The sequence below is a fragment of the Bison bison genome, unplaced genomic scaffold (assembly GCF_000754665.1).
Source record: "Bison bison bison isolate TAMUID 2011002044 unplaced genomic scaffold, Bison_UMD1.0 scf7180017864341, whole genome shotgun sequence".
Taxonomy (NCBI): domain Eukaryota; kingdom Metazoa; phylum Chordata; class Mammalia; order Artiodactyla; family Bovidae; genus Bison; species Bison bison.
In genome coordinates this window covers 5,369,545-5,383,502 of record NW_011494913.1, presented here as the reverse complement: position 1 = coordinate 5,383,502, position 13,958 = coordinate 5,369,545, and the positions used below count along the sequence as shown (strand labels likewise).

General features: G+C 46.7%; 1 protein-coding gene across 3 annotated transcripts in view; it reads right to left on the bottom strand.

The window, feature by feature from the left end:
- Positions 1-13,530, bottom strand: part of WDFY4 (WDFY family member 4) — a 252,064-nt gene extending 238,534 nt beyond the window's left edge. For 2 of the 3 annotated variants that reach the window (XM_010854420.1, XM_010854422.1), the window contains exon 1: positions 13,295-13,530. The gene's annotated coding sequence lies outside the window, so the exon portion shown is untranslated. The other variant, XM_010854421.1, reaches the window with a different exon arrangement.
- Between the last annotated feature and the right edge of the window lie 428 nt (positions 13,531-13,958).

The window sequence follows — 13,958 nt, the reverse complement described above, 5'->3', positions numbered from 1 at the left end:
GTTTTAGAAAAGTCAGAGGAACCAGAGATCAAATTGCCAACATCAGCTGGATCATCAAAAAAGCAAGAGAGTTCCAGAAAACATCTATTTCTGCTTTATTGACTATGCCAAAGCCTTTGAATGTGTGGATCACAATAAACTGTCAAAAATTCTGAAAGAGATGGGAATACCAGACCGCCAGACCTGCCTCTTGAGAGATCTGTATGCAGGTCAGGAAGCAACAGTTAGAACTGGACGTGGAACAACAGACTGATTCCAAATAGGAAAAGGAGTATGTCAAGGCTCTATATTGTTACCCTGCTTATTTAACTTATATGCAGAGTACATCATGAGAAATGCTGGACTGGAGGAAGCACAAGCTGAAATCAAGATTGTTGGAAGAAATATCAATAACCTCAGATATGCAGATGACACCACTCTTATGGCAGAAAGTGAAGAAGAACTAAGGAGCCCCTTGATGAAAGTGAAAGAGGAGAGTGAAATAGTTGGCTTAAAGCTCAACATTCAGAAGACTAAGATCATGGCATCTGGTCCCATCACTTCATGGCAAATAGATGGGCAAACAGGGGAAACAGTGGCTGACTTTATTTTTCTGGGCTCCAAAATCACTGCAGATGGTGACTGCAGCCATGAATTAAAGACGCTTACTCCTTGGAAGGACAGTTATGACAAACCTAGACAATATATTCAAAAGCAGAGACATTACTTTGCCAACAAAGGTCCGTCTAGTCAAGGCTATGGTTTTTCCAGTGGTCATGTATGGATGTGAGAGTTGGACTATACAGAAAGCTGAGCACTGAAGAATTGATGCTTTCGAACTGTGATTTTGGAGAAGGCTCTTGAGGGTTCCTTGGACTGCAAGGAGATACAACCAGCCCATCCTAAAGGAGGTCACTCCTGAGTGTTCACTGGAAGGACTGATGTTGAAGCTGAAACTCCAATATTTTGGCCACCTGATGTGAAGAGCTGATTCATTTGAAAAGACCCTGATGCTGGGAAAGACTGAAGACAGGAGGAGAAGGGGATGACAGAGGATGAGATGGTTGGATGGCATCACCGACTCAATGTACATGAGTTTGGGTAAACTCTGCGAGTTGGTGACAGACAGGGAGCCCTGGCATGCTGCGGTCCATGGGGTCACAAAGAGTTGGACGTGACTGAGCGACTGAACTGAACTGAACTGAGAGGGACCTTTGTTGGCAAAGTAATGCCTCTACTTTTTAATATGCTATCTAGATTGGTCATAACTTTTCTTCCAAGAAGCAAGCATCTTTTAATTTCATGACTGCACTCACCATCTGCAGTGATTTTAGAGCCCAAAATAATAAATATGGAGGTAGAAGGAGCACCAATAGAGAAGCTAGAGGCTAAGGGTTTAGACCCCTCACCTGCTCCTCCTACTGAGGCTGCTACTCAAAGAGGGTTTCACCAGCATCCCAATCTGATGTGCACAAACCAGACTAAAGAGCCTGACCAGGACCCTGGGCTCCCCAAGCTCCATGAGAGCAACAGACGAGTCTCCAGACAGAAGAGGGCTGAATCAGGCATGATGGGAAAATCATGCTTCAGCCGAGTTCTAGTGGCTGACACAGATATGGAGTTCCAAATAATAGATCTTAAATGTCTAGAAAGGGAGAACACAGTAAGGTGAATCTAGAATGGTTATTCCTAGCTGGCATAAGCCAGGCTTGGAACAGGGAAAGACAAGAGAAAAGATGATCTCACAGCAAGGACTAGCGATCACCTTGGTGTGGCCCCCACCCTGTCCAGTTAGCAAGAGTCCCTACCTCCTACATCAGCCAAGGGTGAAGAGTACCAGCAGGTGGGAAACAGCAGAGCCATGGACCCTATCTCCTGCGTCATATGACTCAAGAAGAGAAGGAGGCCACTCAGGTTATTTCCAGAAGTTCAAGAATTCCCCTGAAGACTAAGATGGGGACTTGATTGGCAGGAATCAGGCAAGTGGGGCAACACCTCCCATGGCTCTCAACACTTCCTTTTTTTGATTCCACTCTGTGCACTCCTGGCCAGCGCACACCTCTGTGGTTTTTGCAACAGCAATAAAATATAGGAACTCACAGTTTGCTGGGGAAGGGACCCAGTTTTATATCTCAGTATGTGTACTGACTTCCACATCGCCAAAAATGGCCAGGGAGCAGTTCCCCTGGCCATACCATCAATGCTTAGCTGTGACTGAGTAATCATGGTCAACACAAAGATGTGGGCTGGTGAACAAGCAGCCCAGTTCCTGTAACTGGAGCCTCTTTAGTGAGGGAGTTTATCTGCAGCTTGACCTCCACTGGAACGTAAGGAGATGCTGCCTAAGTAAGAATGGCCGTAACTGAATGAGCATCTAACAGGCCATCAGAGTTCCCTAATTTTAGAAAATTTGTAAAGGAATTATTATTATGTCCATTATACAGGTAGGGAGGGCAAGACTCTGAGAAAAACAGGTAACTTATCTGAAATCAAACTGCTAATAAGTGTTAGAATCAAAGTCAAATGCAGACTCTTCTTACTCCCAAGTCCTCACCTCCTTTCATCACTCTAGCTTGGCTTGACACAGTAGCTAAGAGTGTTAAAAGCAGACCTCAGGGGCACCTCAGGTACTAGCTGGACACTCTTACTGCCAACACTGCAGGGGTGCTCTGGCTGGTCTTGCAAAGTTGCCACTGACCCTTGGGCACAGAAAGTTTAGCACCACACTGCCATCTGGCCCCCTCACATTGCAGGTGAGCAGGCCCAGAAGAGGACCCTCTGGTTTTGCCATCTCCCCAGGGTAGAGCTGCTGTCTGGGAGCCACAGTTTCCAGGGTTCATTAGCCCTGGCACAAGGTGGGCACCAGCTGACCAGTCACTCCTGGACTGACACCAGCAGCACACCCGGTGCTAATACTCACCCCCCGACTAGCCACACCCCCGGCTAGCCACCAGAGCTGCGGCTCTACTCAGCTTTCTCTGCATGGTGGGTTGTTTGTTAAACATACAAGAAGCAGAATCACCCCTGGCCCACACCCTGGCCCACCTCCCAATCCAGGACGCACTGGGGAAGCAGACACAGCAGGGTAGGTGCTGGGCAGGGAGCTGCCTGGCTCTGGGGCACAGAAGAGGCTCATGGCCCAGCCCAGAGAGGGCTGTGGTGGTCTGGAAGGGCGTCTCGGGATGGACTATACCCGGGATGGGCACGGGGGGGTAAGAAGGTGGATCTGAGGCAAAGCAGGTGGACACTCCAGGCAGCCCGTGTGTCAGGGATGTGTAGGCTTCAAGGCCGGGTCACAGGGGCAGGGATGGGGTAAGGGGGACATGGACCTGCCTCACCCACGCAGTGTCGTGGGGCCTGTGGGGCTCTCAGCAGGGAGCATCACAGACGGCACAGAGACCAGCTTCTGGATGCCCCTCCCCCAAGCCGGTGGGGAAGACGAGCTCCCCACACGCTCAGAGCCTGTGGGGAACGGGAGGCAGGAGAAGGAGGCTACAATACAGTGTCTGAAATGCACCTTTGGAGCAGGAATCAGCACTAAGGCGCAGAGGGAAGGAGCTAGTATTGGTGAAGGTGGGAGAAGAGAGCGTTCACAGAAACAGAGTCTTGGGAGAGGGAGCATAAGGGAAGGAGGAGCAAGACTGCGACAGGCTGGAGAGAATTGTTCCTGGGAAGGACACACAAAGGGACGAGAGACGAGAGACGTGAGGCTGAAACGTGGTGGTTTGTGCCACTGTGGGAGATGCAGGGTAGGAGTAGGGTGGAGAGTGTGGGCAGAGGCTGGGGCACAAAGGCCTCCTGATCCTGAGCTGCCCCCATCCCGTTCCTCACCCTCTGGACTCCCTGGGGGAGTGACATCTCTGGGGACTTTGCGGCATCCTTATTCTTCTCAGGCCACTTGTTCAGGTGAAAGAGATGAAAGAGTTCCAGGATTGGTTAGCTCATACAATCGGCCTGTTTAGCTTATTAAATGTCAAGTATTATTTGGTCAGAAAATAAATACAAAAATAGCTCATTAAACTTTCAAACATACCTGGAGGTATGCATTCCTGACTTGTAAGAAATTAAGCATCTCTTAATTCTCATGGAATTAATTTAATAAAGAAATTCTTCCAAGGATTACACAAACAGATGGAAAGATATATACCATGTTCTTGGATTGGAAGTATCAATATTGTAAAAATGACTATAGTACCCAAGGCAATCTACAGATTCAATGCGTGTGTGTGCGCTAACTCACTTTCAGTTCAGTTCAGTCGCTCAGTCGTGTCCGACTCTTTGCGACCCCATGAATCGCAGCACGCCAGGCCTCCCTGTCCATCACAAACTCCCGGAGTTCACTCAGACTCACGTCCATCGAGTCAGTGATGCCATCCAGCCATCTCATCCTCTGTCGTCCCCTTCTCCTTCTGCCCCCAATCCCTCCCAGCATCAGAGTCTTTTCCAATGAGTCAGCTCTTCGCATGAGGTGGCCACAGTACTGGAGTTTCGGCTTCAGCATCAGTCCCTCCAAAGAAATCCCAGGGCTGAGTCACGTCCAACTCTTCGCAGCCCCATGGACCGTAGCCCGTCAGGCTCCTCTGTCCATGGCATTTTCCAGACAAGAATACTGGAGTGGGTTGCCATTTCCTACTTCAGAGGACCTTCCCAACTCTGGACCGAACCCACATGTCTTGCGTCTCCTGCATTGGCAGGTGAATTCTTTACCACCGTGCCGCCTGGGAAGCAAACAGGAAGGTGCTGGCACAGGAACAGAAATATAGATAAATGTGACACGCTAGAGAGCCCAGAAACACACTCGTGCACCTTTGGCCAATGCATCTGTGACAAAGGAAGCAAGGCTCTGTGAGCCTTGTCACTGTGAGCCTTGTCACAGCAGGTCACTGTGAGCAGGCATGCCCTGTGGAGTCAGACAGCGTAAAAGTCCACGTTTTGTAATTCCCAGACCCATCATTCTCACTCAGGACCTTTTGCCTAGAACTGCTGCACTTTTCTCCTTGTGTTGACCTTATTCATGAACACGCTTTCTCCTACTCATTCATGCATTTCCTCAATTTTAAATTTTTATCCATATAAAATGCCACAATTATTTAGTTCATGTTGGGGTGGTTTTAAATACACCCATCAAAAATGATACTATTCAGACATTTTAAATCGTGTGAGGAAAGACATTTTTCTGGGGATGGAGATGGTATTGTAGCCAGGCTTTGGGAGAGGGGTCCCTTCCCACAAGGGGACGCAGTAGAATCACTCAGAGTAACTGCCCTACCACTCTCGCCCCAGGCGCAAGACGGAACCTTGGACCCATTTCAGGTCCCGTGATGTGGTAAATACGTCACTTATATAATGGAATGCTTCCGGGAGACAGGTGCATGCAAGGAAAAACTGAAGTAAAATAACAGACTCTGTGTTCCGATTTTTTAAGTTTCTTCTGAACGTCTGGATATTTGCCCACCTTCACTGTCTTGGTTCTTTTTTCCCCCTTCGCTCTACCCAAAGGCAGTGGCAGCAGCGCGCACAGCTGCTGCGCCTGCGCAGGACGCCCCGCGCTTGGGCACCTGCGGAGGAGCTGCGTGGCTCCATCCTCCCCAACATGGGCTGCTGCGCCCTCTCCCATCACTGCCTTCCACCAGCTTCTAAAGGACGCAGCATGTTATTAGGCCCTGCCTTTAATACACAAGACAAGGCCCTGCCTTGTCTCCCAGCTGCCCCCTCCCTACTACTCCCGCCCCCGGGACCACCTGGTTTCTGCCCCTGGGCCACTCTCAACTTCATCTGGTCCACGCTCAGAGATCCGGGGAAAACCCTGTGCGCTCACTGTAGCGTTTCAACATTATTAACTTCTGACATACTCTGACCATCCTATAACAGTTTCTAAATGTGTGTGTTTCTGTTTTTCGTCTTTGACAGTACATCGCTTTTTATTGTATTTTGTGCATATCCTTTTAAAAAACTGACATTGACGTGCTGCTGCTACTGCTAAGTCGCTTCAGTTGGGTCCGGCTCTGTGCGACCCCATAGACGGCAGCCCACCAGGCTCCCCCGTCCCTGGGATTCTTCAGGCAAGAACACTGGAGTGGGTTGCCATTTCCTTCTCCAATGCATGACAGTGAAAAGTGAAAGTGAAGTCTCTCAGTCGTGTCCGACTCTTCGCGACCCCATGGACTGCAGCCCACCAGGCTCCTCTATTCAAGGGATTTTCCAGGCAAGAGTACTGGACTGGGGTGCCTTGGGGTGCTACTTGGGCTATATTCTTATTATTGAAAATACAAAAATCAACAAATGTTTCCTGCCCTTTTTTTGTATACTACTTTTCACATCCAAGCATATGTTACTTGTAATTGATGTACAAAGTCTTAATGCAGTAAGTGCCTGTCATCATACCATAAATATATTCTATGTTGCCCTTCTCCTTAAATTATGAGATTTAATAATGGAGAAGGATTCTTGGTCGATTCCCCATAACTGATTCTTTTACTCTCTATAAACAGGATGCTCAGGGCATCTCCACTGTTGCTATGGGCAGGGCTGAGAGGAAAGATCCCCTCACAATCTTTTTGTCTGCTGTAAATTATCTATGAAGATGAATTTTCAAAAGAAGGATTAGCCATTGTCCAAGAGAGAAGAGCAGTTTTCACACTTCTGCCACACACTGACTACATCTTTCTAGAAGTGTTCCATCAGCTTTTTAGTGGTAGTTAATAAATTAGCCTCTTGATGAAAGTGAAAGTGGAGAGTGAAAAAGTTGGCTTAAAGCTCAACATTCAGAAAATTAAGATCATGGCATCCGGTCCCATCACTTCATGGGAAATAGATGGGGCAACAGTGGAAACAGTGTCAGACTTTATTTTGGGGGGCTCCAAAATCACTGCAGATGGTGACTGTAGCCATGAAATTAAAAGACGCTTACTCCTTGGAAGGAAAGTTATGACCAACCTAGATAGCATATTCAAAAGCAGAGACATTACTTTGCCAACAAAGGTCCGTCTAGTCAAGGCTATGGTTTTTCCTGTGGTCATGTATGGATGTGAGAGTTGGACTGTGAAGACGGCTGAGTGCCGAAGAATTGATGCTTTTGAACTGTGGTGTTGGAGAGGACCCTTGAGAGTCCCTTGGACTGCAAGGAGATCCAACCAGTCCATTCTAAAGGAGATCAGCCCTGGGATTTCTTTGGAAGGAATGATACTCAAGCTGAAACTCCAATACTTTGGCCACCTCATGCGAAGAGCTGACTCATTGGAAAAGACTCTGATGCTGGGAGGGATTGGGGGCAGGAGGAGAAGGGGACGACAGAGGATGAGATGCCTGGATGGCATCACTGACACGATGGACGTGAGTCTGAGTGAACTCCGGGAGTTTGTGATGGACAGGGAGGCCTGGCGTGCTGCGATTCATGGGGTGGCAAAGAGTCAGACACAACTGAGCGACTGAACTGAACTGAACTGAATGCAAAGCACACAGACTTTAACATCTGGTGGAACTAGGTTCAAATTCCAATCAAGGGATTTAATGCCTGAGGGTAAAGGACTTTACCTCTCTGAGCCTCCATTTTCTCATCTGTAAAATGGGAGTGATGAAACTGATCTCACTGTGGGGATCAAATGAAACTGCAAATACCAGTGTCCTACCCAATGTCTGGCTTATTGTAAGTACGAAATCCATTCTTCTTATCCTCCATACTTTCTCCTTGGAATTATCTAGATGAGGAACTTTTCACTTTTCTAATTTCCCATCCTTCTTGAACCATTCTCCTCATGAAAGTCTTAGCCATGAAACAAGAAGTATCATTTCTCTGAAGGGTGCTTCCCAGCAGAAATATAAAACCAACCACAAATTCAAGCCACATGTGTAATTTTAAATTAGGGGCAACCACATTTAGAAAGTAAAAATAAATAGGTTAAATTCATTAACTGTCTTTATTTAAATATATTTTAAAATATATTTTATTTAAGGCAATATATCCAAAGTATTATCATTTCAATGTTATCAATATTTTCAAGTAAAGATAGTCTATATTTCTTTTGTTGTTTGTTTTTAATATCTTTGAAATCCAAGGTGCATTTTATAACTTACAGCACATCTCAGCTTAGACTGGCCACTTTTCAGCGATGACTGCGGGCTATCATATTGGATAACATAGGTGTGGACTTTGAGACTTAAGTGTTTAACAGGTATATGAAGGGCTTAGAAATGTTACCGAGAGACACCATTTCCCACGTAAAATGCAGGGGCATTTTGATAGTTTGCAGGGCCCTTGGAGGGAGACAACCAAAGTAAGGCCTTAGTTGTAAATAAAATGGATGTGAGCTCTACAGTGAGGCTCAAGGACCCCCGAGGTGCTCATCTTCCCCCTTCCTCTCCTGCACAAAATATCTCCCCTCCTGAAGCTCAGTCCCCTTAAAATCCAGTTCCTCTGATGAATTTACCATTAACCCCTTTATCCAAAACTTTATTTGAAAGAAAACAAAACAGATTTTGTTCAGCACCTGTTCCCCTCAGGACTGAAGAGTAACAAATGAAAAGGGGAATTGAAACTAAGCAGGACCCTACAGGGCCCTCATGCGTAAAGAAGACCCGCCATGTCCCTCATTTCTTCTTTATAGCAAGAAAAAAAGACTTTAGTCTCCTAAGGCTTCTGCGTGTTCCAAAAAGCAGACTCACACAGTTAATGATTAGGAAGAGTCACAGGATGCCAAGCTCCCCCGCAGAGAAATAGATAACAGTCTGATGCATCTCTTTGAGTTGCTCTGTAGAAACTAAGGAACCCCCATCCACCCAGGTGAAGGATGGTAACCACATGCTGGGCATGTAGACCCCAGACTGGCTGGAACTAGAAAGCTGATGACTGAGATGTTCAGAACATCACCCGTTACCTCACCGCCAGCCAATCAGAAGAAGGTTCATGAGCTGAACACATAGCCTACTACCCTCTCCCTTTGACCTTTTTTTGCCTTTAAAACCTTGTGCCCCAGCCAGCTGCTGCTACTGCTAAGTCACGTCAGTCGTGTCCGACTCTGTGTGACCCCAGAGACGGCAGCCCCCCAGGCTCCCCCGTCCCTGGGATTCTCCAGGCAAGAACACTGGAGTGGGTTGCCATTTCCTTCTCCAATGCATGAAAGTGAAAAGTGAAAGAGAAGTCACTCAGTCGTGTCTGACTCCTAGCGACCCCACGGACTGCAGCCCACCAGGCTCCTCCGTCCATGGGATTTTCCAGGCAAGAGTACTGGAGTGGGGTGCCATTGCCTTCTCCAGCCCCAGCCAGCTAGCAAGATGAATTTGAAACAAGTCTAGAACTCCTATCTTCTGAGTCAGCGCCTCCTTGATGAATAAATCTTTCTCTGCACTAAACTCCAATGTCTGTGTGTTTGATGTAACAACAACCCCTCTCCCAAGTGGCCACGTGGCCTTGCTTTTCTACCAAAAGGCCACTTGAGGGAGAGGGTGCCAAGAGTTCATTCCTCCACTTGATGTCTAATAGGCATCTCCATCTTTATATGTTCAAATTGATATTCTGGAATAATCACCACCTCACAAATATGTTCCTTGACAATTCAGTTCTCTCTATTGCTCTAGACTCATCTTTAATTTCTCTCTCCTACACCCAACACTTGCAACATTGTCAAATTTCTCTCAAAAAATATCCAGACTCTCACCACTCTTAGTTCAGTTCAGTTCAGTTGCTCAGTCATGTCCGACTCTCTGCGACCCCATGAATCACAGCACACCAGCCCTCCCTGTCTATCACCAACTCCCAGAGTTCACGCAGACTCACGTCCATCGAGTCAGTGATGCCATCCAGGCCTCTCATCCTCTGTCGTCCCCTTCTCCTCCTGCCCCCGATCCCTCCCAGGATCAGAGTCTTTTCCGACGAGTCAACTCTTCGCATGAGGTGGCCAAAGTACTGGAGTTTCAGCTTCAGCATCACTGCTACTCATTGTCTCTGTTACTATCACTTTGGGGCAAACCATTGTTACCTCCAGCCTGGGTTATAACAACAGCCTCTTAACTGATAATATTTCTTCTTCCTTTGTTACTCACAGAAGGTGGTTTTTCTTTAAGGCAGCATGTATCAGCAAGAGTCAAAAAAACATATTTTTGAAGACAAAGGCAATAATATAAAAATCAAACCAATTAGGAATAAATCTAGGCAAAGTATGCACTAATTTTATAAAAGAGACTAACCATATTCATGAATTAGCAGAGTCATTTTCATAAAGACATAACTTCTCTTTAAATTATATTTCTAATAAATCTGAACAGAACTTTTTTGTTGAAACTGAGAAGCTGTTTCTAAAATTCATATTAATAAAGAAGGAAACAATATGTCAAGATAGAAGGAAAGAATAAGAAAAAATGAGGAGACACTTTCCAGATAAGAAAACTTATTATAAGCTTCTAGTTAATAATATTATTTAGTGTTGGCAAAGTGTAGAAAAACAAATAGACAGAGAGAGCCCAAGATCAGACCCACTACACATGCCAACTTGATTTACAACAGAGTTGTGATAGATCAGTGACTAAAGAATGGCCTTTCTGATTTTGGAGCTAACACTCTTGGTTATGCGTATGGAAAGCACTGTGTAAAGTAAAGCATTGCCCACCACCTCACACCCTACAGAATGATCATTTCTAAGTAGGACTAAAGACTAAATATGAATGGAAAAAATATTTTTTAAATTTAAAAGAGAGTAATTTTATGACTTTACACTGGAGAGAATCTCTTAGATAATATACACGTATATCTCATAAAAGAACATTATGGTAAATTAAGCTTGTTTGAAACTAAGAAGTTCAATCATTAATAGAAATCACAAATAACATAAGGAGACAAGGCACAAACAAGAGAGAAGTACTTACAATATACATGAATAACAAAGAATTAACATTAGAATATGTACGGCATTAGAGAAGACCAATAAGATAAAAGACAGATGACCCCATAGAGAAAAAGATTTGAACAGGAAAAAGAATTTAGAATGGGCAAGGAGGACATAAACAGATGACCAAACTTAGTATTTCAGAAAATGCAAATTTAAAACACAGAAGGCTTTTCATTTGCTCGGAATCGGTATAAAACTCCAACGAGATCAAATGTTGATGAGGATGTAAAGGAAGAGAAACTTTTACATATTGCTGATGGGTGGGTAGTGTTACAATTGACTTGAAAGAGATTTCACTATTATCCAATAAGGCTGAAGATTTATATACCCTACAACCCACCAACGCCACTTCTAGGATACGTACCCTAGAGAATTCTTGTGCGTGCACCGCAGGATATATGCACAAAGGAGACTCCCAGCAGTACTTACTGCGCTGACAGCACTGAGCAACTTACAACGGGAAGAAAAAACAAACCCTAGGAGTATCCCAAGCACCCACTGGCAGTATATTGGGAGAGTATACTGAGGTATATTCGTGAGTAACAGAATATTATCCAGCAATAAGGGAGCTTCCCAGGTGGTGCTAGTGGTAAAGGAACCCACCTGCCAGGGCAAGAGACCTGAGTCGCAGGTTTGACCCCTGGGGTCGGGAAGATCCCCTGGAGGAGGACGTAGAAAACCACTCCAGTCTCCTTGCCTGGAGAATCCCATGGACAGAGGAGCCTGGCAGGCTGCAGTCCATGGGGTCACAAAGAGTCAGACACAGCTGAAGCGACTTAGCACATCCAGCAACAAACGTGAATGCATTAGAGACACATTCAATGATATGAAGAAATATCACTCTTCACTATTCAAATATTATTCAGACACATAATTTTGATGAAATTAGCAAACTTAAAAGGATATTTAATTACTATTGATAAAGTTCAAATCCATGAGAAAGCAAATAACATATTTTGCACTTTAAATATACAAGGTCGAATTGAAAGGAAAAGCAAAAGAACTATAAGCTCAAAATTGAGAGCAACGGTTTTCTCTGAAGAGACAGAGAAGGCTGGGCACACAGAGGGCTTCACAGACGCTGGTGCTCTTTGAAACAAACCGAGGTGACGACGCACAGGGCCGTCTTCATTCCTCATAGCCTGTATATGTCCTCTGAATTTCCCTATCTGCTCACTATTTCATGACTTTCCAAGTCTGGGGGACTACCGCCCAGGTCCTCACACTGGGCAGGAAGGCCCTCCTTGACCTGACCCTACCCCAGCCCTCTCTGGCCAGGTCACGTGGCGTATTCCTTACCCTCATCTGCCACTCGGGCCTCGACCAGTCTTCCTCTGCACCTTGACCTTCTCAGGTCCCCCTGCCAAGAACACAGCTCAGAAATACACTTGGCTCAGGCCTTCCCTGCCTTCAGGCCTCCACTTAGAAGACACGTGCCTTCCTGGGCTTCCTGACCCCGACTCCCTACCCTCTGCTCTCCAACCCGCTGGAGCCCGCAGCACCAACACCCCCCACCCCTGACCACTGACCTAGCCATCTTGAGCACGGCCTGGCAGGAAGTGGCTCTCCATAAATATTTGTTGACCAATTAAATGGACGACTATGCAGAAAATCATGTTAAAGTTGAAACTTTATGGAAAAGGTAACACGTGAACTTCTTAGTTACCAAGGTAACTCCTCATGGTTCAGAGAGGTTGGGACAAAGGAGTGGTTATGTGTTCTATAAGATGCAATTTTAGGTGGGAAGATTAGAGTTAATTCTTGAACCCCCATGGTCCTGATGAGTCAAAAATACTGATGTTTCTAAGGTTTTAATGTGGTAAATCAGGTAAGGGAAGGACAGCCCCAAGGGGCACCTACTTATCATGGTTACCCCTAGGAGTAACCACAGGGCCAGGTAGGAACCATCTCTCTCGGTGACCAGTCTGAAGTGACCCCCACTGTTCAGCATCTTTCAGAGGCCCACACAGCAGGTGAACAGAGGAATCTCATGGCCAGCCCTCTCACTCCACATTTGGCCCACACAGGCCCATATCCAGCCTCTCCTAGGTGTGGCAGGTCATGTTCCTTAGCAGAACCCTGAGAAAGGGCTTGACCTGAGGTGGGAGGGTGAGGAACAATGCTGGAGCCCGGCCCGGCTCAGCAAAGCCCAACAGTGACAGAGGCCCCAACAGTAAGACATCCCAACAGTGGGGCACCCCAGTGGACTCAGACATCGGAGGAGCCCGAAGCAGATGTGCCGCCTGTCCTACACACACTTCCTGCTCCTCAGCTTAGCCCCTCTCCCACATCCACAAACTCCAATCAGGCAGTGTGGTCACACGCACGCCCAGGCTCAGCTTTCCAGGAGGCAGCCCGTCGGCTTGACCTGGAAGACAGGACGCACGTGCCCACTTCTAGGCCAGCCTGGCACGGCCGAGGACAGGATTACCTACCTGGAGTGTATCCGTCAGGGCCTGCAGATGTCAGATGGCATGGGCGCCCCCATACCTCCCCCTCAGGCTTAGGGGAAGAGGATCCAGCTCAGAATCTTCAGTCTTTAACTGTGTTTCACTATGAATCACAGGGTTTCTGCTCATTTCCTGGAGAAAGCAGAAGTGGAGAGTCGGCAGATGCCTGACTCTGCCCACTTCCCAGCCATCAGCAGAGTTGCCTGAGTTCTGACTGGTGACTTGGGCCCTGCAGAAAGGCCACTTGGGGCAGTATGGTGAGCAGTGCTGGGTGGGGCCAAGGGCGAAAAGAGAAAGCTAGTAAAAGCAGACGCAGAGCTCATCCAGCCCTGCGCTGCGGGGCTGGACCCCCTCCTTCGCTTGGCACCACTTCTCCTCTCTGAGCCTCTGGGAAAAGAAAGATAATAGTGGCGTTTCGTGCTTAGTCGCTCAGCCATGCCCGAGTCTTTGCGATCCCTTGGACAGAGGAGCCTGGGAGGATTCTCCAGGCAAGAATACTGGAGTGGGTTGCCATTTCTTTCTCCAAATAATAGTGTTTAGGTGAATTTAATTAGAAGTGTGTTTAGAATACATCTGTGGATATTGCATGAATTCATAATCTTCCTCCCTAAGGCCCAGAAGGAGCTTCTTACTTGGATTCCCTCCTCCT